The sequence below is a fragment of the Doryrhamphus excisus genome, linkage group LG20, assembly GCF_037039965.1.
Source record: "Doryrhamphus excisus strain RoL-2023G ecotype Guam linkage group LG20, RoL_Dexc_Guam_v1.1, whole genome shotgun sequence".
Classification (NCBI taxonomy): domain Eukaryota; kingdom Metazoa; phylum Chordata; class Actinopteri; order Syngnathiformes; family Syngnathidae; genus Doryrhamphus; species Doryrhamphus excisus.
Window position 1 is genome coordinate 6,811,306 of NC_136376.1, and position 14,559 is coordinate 6,825,864.

General features: G+C 40.2%; 1 protein-coding gene and 1 long non-coding RNA gene across 2 annotated transcripts in view; one reads left to right on the forward strand and one right to left on the reverse strand.

Moving 5' to 3' along the window:
- peli1b (pellino E3 ubiquitin protein ligase 1b) overlaps positions 1 to 7,576 on the reverse strand; it is a 29,204-nt gene extending 21,628 nt beyond the window's left edge. Inside the window, exon 1 of the mRNA XM_058058197.2 lies at positions 7,282 to 7,576. The gene's annotated coding sequence lies outside the window, so the exon portion shown is untranslated. The remainder of the gene's footprint in view (positions 1 to 7,281) is intronic.
- Positions 7,577 to 9,039: 1,463 nt separating this feature from the next.
- On the forward strand, positions 9,040 to 11,197 carry LOC144894467 (uncharacterized). Its single transcript, XR_013625078.1, has 4 exons — positions 9,040 to 9,337; positions 9,883 to 9,958; positions 10,434 to 10,562; positions 11,002 to 11,197. It is a non-coding gene; the product is annotated as an uncharacterized LOC144894467 (long non-coding RNA).
- Positions 11,198 to 14,559: the final 3,362 nt, after the last annotated feature.

The following is a 14,559-nucleotide window of genomic DNA, read 5'->3' on the forward strand; positions in this document are numbered from 1 at the left end:
ACGTCCAGCACTTGACCTGAGGAAACGTTGCCACAACAATGCTCACGCTCGTCTGCTACAAACAGCGAGGCATGAAATATGTGGCAGAGGTCAGCAGGAGGACTTAAGCATTAGGAACGGGGTGTGGAATGTAAACCCCGGCCGCCTTGTTGAAAACAGATGTGTGAACGCAAGCAAAGACGGCGTTTCAACCATCGGGTCTTTTGCTGGACCGGGCAATGCTGACTCAGCAGCCCTAACACGGATCACGCTGATTTCAACACGCTACATACACCACATGCCCCCTGGGATGCTGCAAAAGCCTCAGGAATATTTACATTAAAAATCTAAAGTGTGCAAAATACATTCAGAAGCTAATTTTTCCCCCGAGGAGGCAGGCTTAACCTCGTTAACCTGGTTCTAAACAAGATGACTAGAATCAGAAGCTTTGGAGTCAAATTCCTGCTGTGAATGAAAGTGATCCATCAACACAAACTGCCACTTGCTGTGGACACTGTGGGAACCAGCCATGCAATCCAAGGGTCTCATCTATAAACGTGCATGGAATTCGGACTTAAAGTCACCGTACACTAGAAACCCAAAATGTGTGTATGGACAAAAATAAGCGGGATACCACAATATTTACACAATTTGTGGTTTTGAGTAGTCATGCCCTTTCCACAAAACCACTTCACCATAGAAGGTCAACTCAAGTGACTCATGAATGTAGCGTCCATATTTAAAGAGCCTTGATTGCATTTTGTCACGATGGCCGCTGTCATTCGGAATCATAGCTGGTGGAAAGACGACGACAACAAAGAAGCAGACTTTCATTGAAATTAAGGTGGAAATACAGGGGGGGGGAATCTAAAAGATTGAGTGACAGCGGTTGGATATCATGATTATCTAATTGAAGCAAAATATGTTTAATTTAAAGGTGGATGCAAAGAGTGAAAACAGAAATTATTCATTCATTCATTTTCTACCGCTTTTCCTCACGAGGGTCGTGGGGGTGCTAGAGCCTATCCCAGCTGTCTTTGGGCGAGAGGCGGGGTACACCCTGGACTGGTCGCCAGCTAATCACAGGGCACATATAGACAAACAACCATTCACACTCACATTCATACCTATGGACAATTTGGAGTCGCTAATTAACCTAGCATGTTTTTGGAATGTGGGAGGAAACCGGAGTACCCGGAGAAAACCCACGCATGCACGGGGAGAACATGCAAACTCCACACAGAGAGATGGCCGAGAGTGGAATTGAACCCTGGTCTCCTAGCTGTGAGGTCTGCACGCTAACCACTGGACCGCCGTGCCTGCCCAAAACAGAAATTAATCAATTATAAATTCAATTAATACATAATCACTTATAAACATACTAGATATGATTATTTTATGAGCTAATTTTGTGTATTCGTTCAAAGCACAACAAAACAAACCCCCACCATTTGTGGATAAGGAAACTTTCCACACACAGCCCACACAGACACTCGCCACACAAAGGCAGTAGTAAAACAAATAAATGTTGCTATGGATGACATATTAATGTTTGCAACAAAGAGATCTTTTTTTTTTTAATATAAAATGTCCAAAAAAAACAAGCAACCGATCACTGAGGACATATTATCTTTGTATCTTGCAAACTTAGTGCTCATGACATCAAAATATGTTAATTTCCGCCAAAATTAGCATTGAAAGGCATATTTCCTGTGTTGCTGGAGATGTGTGCTCCAGTGTTCAAATATTTATTCATTTGTTTACTTTCCGTGGCATGGTAATTTACAACAACTCAAATATAGTTTATGTACAAGAACAATATACATACATGACAAACATAACAAATATGAGCCACACTTTGGTTGTTAGGGTTGTGTGTTGTATCGCATCTTCCCGGGCAGCCTTGTGTGATGTTCCTGAAAGTGGCACCACGGGGGGCTGATGGCACACAAAATAGGAGGAACGCGTTCAAGTTACAGGCTCATCAATGATTCAGCGGGACGAGACGTCAACAACAAACAGCAACAGGATCCAAAGCAGCAACATGAGCATAAATGCACAAAAGCACACGTCTGAACTGCTCTGGCATGTTCACTATGGAATTATTACAGATGCCTAGTGACCAGAATACTACATTTATACAATATTTTTAGAGTCAGAACAGTGCCGAGTCAACCACTAAACATTTATTTATTCATTAATTTTTGAAATACTGAGAGAGAGTAATGTTCGAACTGAAATGTAGCGAGGAACGACTGTAGTGTTGATACAAGCAAATCATTGCGAAAAGAAGCACGTCGTCTAAGTCGAAACCTCATCATTGTGTTGTTGTGATTGAGGTCAGCATGTGTCAACACGTCATGTGTATTGTTGACCATGCTTTCTGCACGCATGGAACATCTCGCTGTATACTTAAAATGTTCTTTGCCTGCAGGCAGGTGTTTTTCCCCTTCCTCTTTCTGCAGCATTTGTGGGAAATCACTCAAGAGTTTCCATGATTCCATCACTCGTCAAATGCAGGAAAAAAAAACCTTAAACAGGTATTACTGAGTTACAAGTTTTGATGCCCAACATGACTCCCGCAAACACAACACAAAAAGTTGTTCTTCACCCTGACTCACATCATTGGAAGTTTCTTGTGTCAGCTGTTTGAGGTGTACGACTCCAGAGAATGACCTCACCGTCTGACACGCCCGAGCACACAAAGGTAAGCAGGAAAGAATGTTCATTTTATCACCATAACACTTCCTAGCTGAGAACATGTTTCATGTTAAGAGGTGACGCTGGGAATTTCCAAAATAAATAAAAAAAGAATGAACAAACTGACATAAAGTAGCTCTAAAGTGAAAGATTTGTCAACATTTCAAATTAATGAAAGATTGGAAGCTTTTGAGATGTGGTGAGTTCGGAAAACAGTAAAGATATCTTGGAAAGGGCGCGCAGACCTCACAGCTCGGAGACCAGGGTTCAATTCCACCCTCGGCCATCTCTGTGTGGAGTTTGCATGTTCTCCTCGTGCATACGTGGGTTTTCTCCGGGTGCTCCGGTTTCCTCCTAGGTTAATATTCCATAGGTATGAATGTGAGTGTGAATGGTTGTTTGTCTATATGTGCCCTGTGATTGGCTGGCCACCAGTCCAGGGTGTACCCTGCCTCTCGCCCGAAGACAGCTGGGATAGGCTCCAGCACCCTGCTCGATCCTCGTGAGGATAAGCGGTAGAAAATGAATGAATGAATATCTTGGAAAAGAAAGAACAAGAAGTCCTAACAGTGGCAAATCAACAAAGAAAGCTTTTGAAGGATATTATGGAAAACAAAAATGTCTCCTTTGGTCACTGAATTAGACACAGCCTATTTCAAACTCAACTCGTACAAGGAAAAATAGAGGGAAAGAGGAAAAGCGGTAGACCAAGACGCAAATGGATTCATAAAATCACCACATGGAACAACAAATGCTATCAGAACTGCAAATTAGCAGCTGAGAACCATGACCTCCAACCTCCAGCGAGAAGATGGAACTAAATGATGATGATGTGCCGCAGCACAAATGATCTTTGACAGAATTTACTACAAATACTATCTACGCCAGCAATTTGGTAATGGTAATGGTTTTATTTCATTTGAACATGCAGATTACATCACATGAGTGCATCACATCATCAGTTCACAGTTCCACATGTCCGAAAGGAGTAGGAAGAAGCAAAGCTTAATTTATAGTGAGAGGCATCATTAACCTGTGTATCCACCTGTTGCCATTCGGAGAATTTTCCCATGTAAAATATATGCCTTGGCTCAATAAGATGGGAAAACACTGGTCAATTTAACCACTGAATGAATTCATATATTCATTCATATATGCATGGGCAAGGATGTAGTACAGCAATCACAGGAAATTAACCACGGGGAAAAAGCACCCCTTTCATTCCCCCCCCCCCCTCTTCTCTATGATGTAGAGAAATAAGGCCGTGAAAACATGCCCACCGCCTGACCCACTTTCAAAGATATAATCTGCCTCTGCTAACTTTCAGCCTGTTTATCAGCTAGACCCCTCTCACACCACAAAGCTGCCAGTACCGTTTTTTTTTATCCTAAAATACCAAAAAGTAGTGTCTATGAATCAATAGTAATATTGCTGGTATATCTAACGGTTTTGTCTCATTAATTAATGAACTAATGGCGGGACAAGAAATACATATAGTGCTTTATGAGGTGTTAAGTGACGCCCTGCAGACACAGCAGCATACAGCACAATTAGCATCTTTCTGCGAAATCTCATTTTCAACAACATCGCTCACACATACGCCCAAGTCTGACAGCCGTCATGTTCACGTTACAATCTTAGGGTGCTTTCACAGCTATAATTCACTTCGTCTGCTCAAAAACAGGATTGGGAAATTTTGTGTGTTTCTGTTTCATCTTTAGGGTCTCAACAAACTACGTGACGGCGCTCTTGTCTCTTATTGGTCACAAGAATGTAAACAGGAAGAGGGTTTCGTCCAAGTACAACACAAAAATGTCTATTCAAACCAACTTTTATAAGGATACTGCCAATCTAATAAGGTACAGTAATAACACCAGCAAACAGCAGAAGTAAGTCAAGTAAAGACATTCAAGTCGAGTCTTAAGGCAAGACAAGAGTTAAGTCGAATGTCATTTGAGTCCTTACAAGTCACAAACACTGTTTATTTTTAGGGTCTATTAAATTTGACAGATACAATGAATGCATTTTTTTTATAAAATAAGACCTGTGTGACAAGACTTAGTCACAGAAAAGCAGTGCTGACATAACAGTCAGGATTTAGTCCAAACCAGTACAACTGGAAATGAACTTCTGAAGACGTTTAAAGATATATTAGTTTTACCCAATTAACTTTGTGTCTTTTCAAGTCATCAGACTAAAGTCTGAGTCGAGTCCTAAGTCATTAACTCAGTCAATCCCAAGCATTCACTTTCAAAATGTAGCCATATATTTTTTGCCAAATTATATAAAAACTATGACACAACATAAACAATAACATTTTTTAACATGAAAAAGACTTGGTCACATCCGCCCAAAATAATCAGCTTGATTATTTCTCAAGTCAAGTGTCCATTCTCTGCGGCTCACTCCCAGACATATGTCCAATTGTATATTAAAAATATGCTTTTGGATAAGCCTGAGACATGTGCACGTTATATTTGCTGGATAACTCTCTTGTAAATAAGCACAAAATGACTGCATTTTGTGCACAAACTTCAAACTTCAATGTATTAAAAATTCTGGCATGACCTTGATCCATTCATTCATGGACAACAGTAAGGCAGCATCCCACTGAGGCCAGGAAGATTGTGTGTGTATGTATGTGTGTGTGTGTGTGTGTGTGTGTGTGTTCTTCCATTAAGACATCAGAGTATCTCCACGCTCCCCTCTGACACCATCAGCTCCGGTTTCCTCCCTGAAATTGACACTCCGAACTCGGGAACAGAACAGAGGAAAGAGATAGAGACGTTACAGCCCCCGCCCTGTTCTCATCTAAATGTGCTGTGCAGACGCAGACACTCTGGCAAGGGACCCATCAACCACTTTTTAAAGCGTTGTGGGACTAATAACTACACGACAGCCTTGCTTATTTCCATTCCCTCAAGGTTTAAGTCAATGTTGTCATCTGAACTTTTATGCTGACGGAGATGAAAGTATACCAAAAAAGTTGCATGATGCCAAGTGCTGCAAGTCTTTTGTTTGGACCACCATCACTCACTAGGCAACAAAAAGCTCTATTGACTACAGTTTAGTGATAAATAATTCTACATTAGCTACGCCTGCACCGTCTAATGAAATACAAAACAAAATCAGCCTCAACAGGATAAAAATGCAACTTTTTGGGGAAGTACGATCTATTTACATTGTGCAAACGTACCTAAATAAGTCTCATTTTTACAGTTATGGACAAATAATTGGCAATAATACTTTTGCCCATACCTGTACATGGACACACTGTACATTCAGCAGTTACATATGCTGACAGTTTTCCCAAATATCAATGATATATTCTTGATGGAGATTACTGCATTAAAATTAGTATCATACATTCTGTCTAGTTTACTACTTTACTAATTGATGTATTGCAATATTTCCCTTGAATTCATTTATCTGTGGAGTCCAGTACATCGACATGTTAACTCTGCATGGTCTGCACTTTAGCAGGAGCCGACAACTTGTTTAACACGGTGAGCCAAATGACAGTTAGTCTGCAAACAGGAGGACAGTCTTATTCATGGTGCAATCCTAAAAATAAACACCACACACAAAAGGTGCGCAAAACAATAATGATGTGGGTAACAACATAACCACACAAACGTGTGACTTTTAACGGTTTAACTGTTATTATAGTACCCGCAATGCATGCTGGGTAATATAGAGAGACACAGGAATGGGCAATATAAACAATATGTGATGGAAACTATATAATTTGTCTGCATTTTGTTGCACATGGTCATCCTTTTTCATTTACTATTAAACGATTGGTACAATAGAAGACACTGAACACAGAAAATGAACATGAAATGAAATGAGCTTTTGCTTCTTCGTACTCCTTTCGAATGGTGTTAATGTAAATGTGCAACTTTGTATGAAATAATCAATGCAATATTCCCTGATTTTTCCACGTATTGACATGCAATAGAGCCTGCGGCGTCCTGATGGAGGAGCAGCAGATGGAGTTTACATTCTCCCACAAGGCAAAAAGGGAAGCGAGCACGATGACTATCTTAGCAGTAAAACTTAAGCAAATCAAGCCTCTCCAAATGGGACAGGCTGGAGGAAGGGGGCCCAACAATGAGATGGGAGATAGAAGGAGGCTCAAGGAGGGAAGTCATTAAGCGGCAATCAAGCTTTTGAGACAGCACACTGCTTGCTTGCTTGCTTGCTTGCTGCCTTCCTTCCTTATCAGGCAATGTTCCTTCTGCAGCTCCCTGCCTGGCCTGCTGACAGGTCAGCATGCAGGCTTGGAGGAGGTGATGTAAAGTAATACCTGCAAGTCTGCAAACATGGAACATTTACATGCAGAGGAAATAACAAAAAGAAACGAAAAAAAAAGATACTACAAACAGGTGCATGTCAAAAAGGCTGCAGTTATGCAGCTGCAGCAATAAAAAAAAGACCCCACCAGTCATAACTTCAAGCTGGGACAGTCACATAATGAGCTAGCCCTTCTAAATCATTGTGGCACGTTGGAGTACAAAGACGGCTAGCTGCAAAGGAGCTAAAGCAGCTCAGCCATGACTTTTACAACAGAAATGAGTGTGTGAATGAATATTGACTTACTGTGAATTCAATGACGATTTATTCCCTGCTAGCTGAGCGTCTTCACCAACTTGCTAGCAAGCTAGCTGACCGGCACATGAAGCAAAAAATTTAATTTATCCCTTCTGGGCTTGATGAACACATAAAAAGGACAAACCAAAAAAAAGGAAGAAATGGCTTCAAACGGCTTGAAGATGCGAGGAGTTGTGAGCGATAAACGTGCTCCGCGGAGAAAGAGAATATCCAGTGACTGACAGCCTCTCCACGGCGTCCTTTGTTGTGAGCCCTCCAACGTAAACACACACTGACCCCATCCTCGTCCGCTACAGCACGGCGGGGCGGGGCCGAGCGCGTGAAGGCGTCATGATGTCATGAATGCAAGCGCAGCACGCCGGGAAGTGTAGTTCTCTCCAACGGCCACTTGGGGAGCTAGTTAGAACAATCACTTGCTTACTTCTTTACAATGAAATGTGGTATGAAAGCTATTACTGTATTTTACATGTACTTGTAAAACGTTTAAAAATTGATACCCCCTAGATGAAGAGAATATTTCAAAAATGGTCAAAAATACAACAATATTGGCTAACTGTGTGTCCACAAATGCAAGGTTTCTCCACTGATGCTTTTATTGGTGATAAAAAAGCAGATTTATTGAACTGACTCAGTGATAACTTTCCTGAAACAGGACAGGGCTATTTAGGGGCCACATTTTTATCAACATGGACCAAAATCTTTGCAACACAAAATGTCTAACAGAGTCATACACAACGCAAAAGTTCCTCTGCATGACAAAGAGCACTGTGCTGTTTTTAGGAACGGCTTCAAGCTGGAAAAAGCACATATTTTTACAGCAAAAAACACTAACTGTTTTTGAGAGCCTGTTGCACAAATGCTATTCAAAGATTCTCTATGTAACATAGTGTTCTGCTGTTTTTAAGGAAAACACACGCTGTTTTTGAAAACCTATTGCAAAAATGTCAGTCAGATCATTTATATGTTTTTAGGAACCAAAGCTAAAAAACACTTTCTTTTTTTACTGCAAAAATGTTGGTCTAAGACTGTCTATATATAGACATAGTACTCTGCTGTTTTTAGGAAGAAGCAAAAAAACGCTTCCTGTTTTTGAGGACCTACTGCAAAAGTCAAAAAATGTTGTTTTTAAGCATCTGCTGCTGTTTTTAAGAAACTAAAAAAAACATATGCAGTTTTTGAGGAGTACAGCAAACACAGTAGTCTATGCAACAGCGCACTGATATTTTTAAGGACCTACTGCAGAAATGCTAGTCAAAGATCCTATATGGGCGATGTGACTCAGGTGGTAGAGTTGTCATATCCTGAACTAAAGCTTTGGAAAAGATCCTTCATATGACAGGAGCACTCTGCTGTTTTTAAGCATCGACAGCAAATATACTAATCAAAGATCCTCTCTATGACAGGAGCGCTCTGCTGTTTTTAAGCACCAGCAGCAAATATACTAATCAAAGATCCTCTCTATGACAGGAGCGCGCTGCTGTTTTTAAGCACCTACTACCAAAAAACCCCAATAACAAGAGCACCCTCTATTTTTAGGAACCGCCTGCAAAAACGCTAGACACAGATCCTTTATATGTCAAGAACACTGTTATTTTTGTGAAACTACAGCAAAAAAAAACATTTGCTGCTTTTGAGGACCTACTGCAAAAATGCTAGTCAAAGCTCTTTTATATGACAGAAGCACTTTTACAACTTTCCTAATGTAAAAATCAGAACGTGAATGTGAGCCCAAAGTAGAAATACACTCTTAAAAATGCTGGGTTATTTTTTTGACCCAATCGCTGGGTTGAGCCTGTTGGGTCATTTAATTGGGTTATTTTTATTGAGTTGGGTATTCTGAGAACCCAATTCGCTGGGTTATCTCTGTTGGGTGCTGAGTTATTTGCTGCTGGGTTGTGATTTCCATTATATTGTGCTGGGTTATTTTGGACAACCCAGAGCGTTGGGTAGAATTTTGGACATGCGCAACAAAGCCCCGCCCACAAACTTACTTCGTTCGGACCCCACATTTCATCTGAGGAGACCAATTTCAGCACGGAGCAAGGTTTGTTACATTCCCACTATTGTTTTACCGTATAAATGTCTTTATATTATTATATAACGCTTCATAAACGTGTTAAAATGTAAGTTCGTGAAGCACTGTTGAGTACTAGCTTGAGGAATCGATCGGTAACCTTAGCAAACTTCCATTCCCTCCAAAAGTGGCAAGCAAACACATTCGCTGGCGAGCTATGTAGGAACCAAACTATGTTGTTGAAATTACAAGAGACATGTGTGATAGTTATGAGGACAAGGTCAGTTATCTCGTCAATTTGCCATTTTATGTGATATCAAGTTAAAGAATCTCGTGAATTAATACGAGCGTGCTGATGAACCGGTGTTTTTTTTAAGCTAGACTGCTGCATGCTAGCGGGCTTCCGTTAGCCACCGATAGTCCACTGTATACTAATCAGTTTGAACTAGTTTGGGCGCGAATTCGACGACAGTTTTGTAAGTCGCATATAAATGTCGAAAATACTTTTGGACTACTGAATCTTATTTCATTTCATGGTATGTTTGTTCTTATGCACCCTCTTTGTGATGTTTCAGTTCGCTGAAAAGTATCTATGGATGAGTTTGTCAGTTCCAAATTGACTGAGTGGCAGCTACCGGGGCTGATTGAAAGGTAAGTCATCTTCATGCCTTCATTTTATGGGTATTGTTTTACAGTAGCTACTGTGCCTACTATATGTTCTACACATAAGAAATGGCGGTGGGTCAGTCACTGTTGCTTGTACCAATACCCAAATTTTTAACAGGGTGAGCCATCTTGTGATTCCAATATATATTGCTGTTATATCAGCCTGCGAGTCAAAGTTTGCTCACCACTGCTCGAGACAATGATGACAAACCCTCTATGGTACACATTATGATCCCAATTGGTAAAAAAAAATGTTTGGGGTGTGTTTTTGTGTTTTAATATAGACCAAGTAAACATAGAGACATTTTCTCAATATTATTTTAGGGTTGATTGCAATACGACAACACTGCACAGTAGTGGAACATATTGAAAACAGTTTTATCTAAAATTGTAATATATTATAATATTTAAAACTCATGTTCTCAACAATCTGGTAATGACACCCATAATTGTCCTACAGATGCCAGGGGAGAAGTTGCCCATGACGTTGCTGCCCATCCTGCTCCCTCCGCCTGTGTTTAAAAAGGGCAGGAAATTGGCCCGGGCGAGTATTCAGGAGGTGAAGAGAGCCTTCATCGATGTTAAGCTGGTAAGTAATTTACCTTTCAACAGAAAATTAAAATGTAATTGAATTGTGAAATGACTCCAGTTGTTCTTTTACACAGTTTTAAAGCAGGACTCTTTTTATGAGGAGCGACTTGAAAAGATTGTATTTCGTGGACTGTGTGACAGCGTAACATTTGGCTGTTTCTCATTTCATGAAGCACTATTCTTACAAGTCGTAACTTGGTGTAAGTTGTTACTCCATAGTGATGTGTGACCAAACATATCACACAAACCACAGACCAAACATAAGACTGGCCAAACCCCCTGAATAAATTGTTGAACACGCCATTGACTTTACAGGTGTCACACTTCTCCCCATAGATTTTATATTGAAATAGCTTCAGTAGAGAGCTGATGACAATTGCTCTGCACTGCTAGAAATACTTACAAAATACTTACCTTTTTTTCTTTTCTCATCATAGGTCGGAGCTAACATGGTGGAATACTTGCAGCAGGCACAATCGCCTACCCATTTGTGCTGCTGCTCACAGAGCCTCTTGTTCTATGTATATATCACTCTCTCATAGCTGTCCCCCTCACCCGTTCTTAAAATGTAATTTTTTTGGACATAATTTGTTCATATGTGAAGGAAATGTTGTGAGTTGTTATATTTGTATGTTCTGGAAATGTTGAATTTTAATAAATAATTTATTGTTACATTGGTGTCATTGTAATATATTATTAATAATATTAGCATACAATAAAAATAAATAAATTATATATATATATATATGGTATATTGGCAACCCAACTTGTTGGGTTGAAATAACCCAGCCGTGTAGTAAATATGAACCCAGCGTTGGGTCATATGAACAACCCAATGTACAACCCAATTGTTGGGTTAAGAGAACCAACCCAACTTGTTGGGTTAAAATAACCCAACGCGAGGTTGGTCCTATATTTAACCAGCGTTGGGTTGGGAAACAACCCAGATTGGGTTGTTTTTAACCCGGCATTTTTAAGAGTGTAACACAGTGTTTATGCAGCACAAAAAGCCTTTGTCACAAAGGTGCGCATTAAGAGCTTAATTTGCACGTCATTGGAAACATTTCTTTATGCTACTGTGTGTTTGTTGTGTAACGCTTCGAGGCCGCCACTCCAGTCTAAATGGAGTGAGATCAAATAATGAAGTCCTTGTGTGCAAAGTAGACAAACAAAGCACATATTTTACACAGAAGCCTCACACGTACAACATGTGATTGCTTCATGACACAAGAGCAAATGTGGCACCTGCTGCTGGGACCAAATACATTTCCAGACGCCTTGGCAGAAACTCTCCATGCAGAATTTTTGGGGGACATTTACGGGTTGCACGGCGGACGAGTGGTTAGCATTTGGGCCTCACAGCTAGGAGACCTGAGTTCAATACCACCCTCGGTCATTTCTGTGTGGAGTTTGCATGTTCTCCCTGTGCATGCGTGGGTTTTTTCCGGGTACTCCGGTTTCCTCCCACATTTGGCGACTCCAAATTGTCCATAGGTATGAATGTGAGTGTGAATGGTTGTTTGTCTATATGTGCCTTGTGATTGGCTTGCGACCAGTCCAGGGTGTACACCGCCTCTCGCCCAAAGACAGCTGGGATAGGCTCCAGCACCCCCGCGACCCTAGTGAGAATAAGCGGTAGAAATGAATGAATGTTTATTTACTTATACAAACTGTGCAATATACTAAGTTCTATGTGAAGTATTTCCATAATACCTCATATTGACTCTCTAGCAAGATCTCGTAGTGTATAGACTGGTCATACTATATCTCATCTCGTTTCATATTATCTACATACTGTATTATATATAACTCTTGGAAAAACTGTTGATTTTGTTAATACTTGGAATACTTGGTTGTTTATATTGTTTATTTTTCTATATTGTGTATTTTGTACTGCTTAACTGACTCTGTACTCTTGCTGCTGTGCAATACAAATTTCCCCACTGAGGGACGAATAAAGGCATATCTTATCTTATTTTATCTTATCTTACCATATACAATAATGCACATTGATCTTTCTTGGCCTCACAGTGTGCAATGGTATTTATTAGTATGCAAGCTATAACCCCCAAATTGTTATTATGTTGCTATTTTTTGCAACCACAACAGAAATTGTGCAAAAAGCCATGAATTGATTTGTGCATGTGCTAAAAGTGAATCATAACATAAAAACACCTTATAAGAGGACACATGGTGCAGAGACAATCTTAAATGGATAATAATAAACATATTTCCTGCAAGCGTCTTTGTGCACAGTCCTGGGAAGAAAGCATGAGAGTCGACAAGCCCTTACATAATGCATTGTAGTGTGTGTGTGTGTGTGTGTGTGTTGAGGCCTGCTGTTTATGTTGCCATGGCAATGACAGCAAACACCTCCAGTGGGTGTTTCCAAGCTGCAGAAGCAGCAGACACACCTTCCTTTGATTAGGTTACTTTGTGATAGATGTGATAGATGACAGGAGTTTCTCTTTCTGCAGCCAATGAGCTGCACGTCCGTGTGAAACGTCAGGAAAACATCCGTCTTGTCTCGGTGTTTTTTTTTCTTTTTTTGTGTGTGTTACACAGCTCCGAGCTTACTCTCTGAGGTCCCATGTGGAGTATCAAGAAGAAAGTATGGTGGTCTATGAGGGGCAAAAGACTACTGGATTCATTGGGAAAGTACAGTGAGATATTTCTACTCCAGGGTGTGTAAAGTAAGGCATGGGGGACAGATTGTTTTTATTGGCTCACAGCATGTATTCAAAATCTAAGTAAATATTACCAAGCCATTATGTAACTGTAACTGTAACTGTTACGCAATGGCAATCTTTCAGATTTCACTTCAATGTCTTCTGTTCTTGTAAAATAGCAAACCAAAAAGTCCACAAAACTGTAGGAAAATTATGACCTTTTTCAGAAAAATATACTTTTTTAAATTGTACATTTTTCACACAAAAAAGAAAAAAAAACTGTCAGAAAGGTATAGCTAGTTTTTTTCTTGTTTATATATAGACATTTTCTTATTAAAAATGCCAAAATTTTTCATCTATTTTTAAAATATACAACTTTTTTTCTCATTAAATTTTTTTTTTCCTCAGAAATTGATATCTCCAACATTTCCTGAATTGAAGAACTTAAAAGGGAACTGCACTTTTTTTTTGCAATTTTGCCCATACAGCTGGAATAGGTGCAGATTCTGGAAGATCTACAAACCTTTCTGTACGGGTTATCAAGTGTAGCTGCTCTATAGGAGTCAACAACTCAATACAAAGGGCCAAAAATTAGCATAATAGGTCCCGTCTGACATACTGCAACTAAAACAGAACTTATTCTTGAAATTATTCCCATAACAAAGACTTTTTGTATGTCGTATAATCCTTAGTTTATATTTTCAGTGTGGCTCTGCAACACTGCTTGTAAGCACCAATTGAGGAGGGCATGACAACTTCTTGTCTAACAAGTGAAACAAATATAAAAAGGGAATAAATTTTATGCACATTAGACATTTGTAATTTAATTATAAGGCGCCACCGGTTAAGAATCTATGAGCTCGACGACAAATCTTGATTCGACTTTAAAAGTGTCAGTGCCTGCACTTCCCAAAATCGAATAATGCATCTTTATGATGTAAGTGTCATCAATCAGAGCACGAGCATCTGTCTTGCTGACTTGGACGTGGTGCAAGGCGAGGGTGCGGGGGGGGGGGGGGGGAGGCGGGGTCACGAGCAAGGCCAAGCCGTTCTGGCTCCTTGTGGCTGTTGTTGTTGTGTGATAAGAGCAAAACATAGCAACAGCTGGGCTGCTGCACGCTGCCTGTGTGACAGGATTATGTGATAGAAACACGCCAACTATTAAATAACACCGCTGTCCCGTGTTTGAGGGGAGCCGAGCTGAACGCTGTTGTCGCGCTACCATGGCGACCGTAACCATGCACGGTACTGTTTACAAAGTGTTTAGCATATCACACACAAAGCAGCAGCGCGGGGTGAAGGCAGATGATGAATCAAATAAGTGTG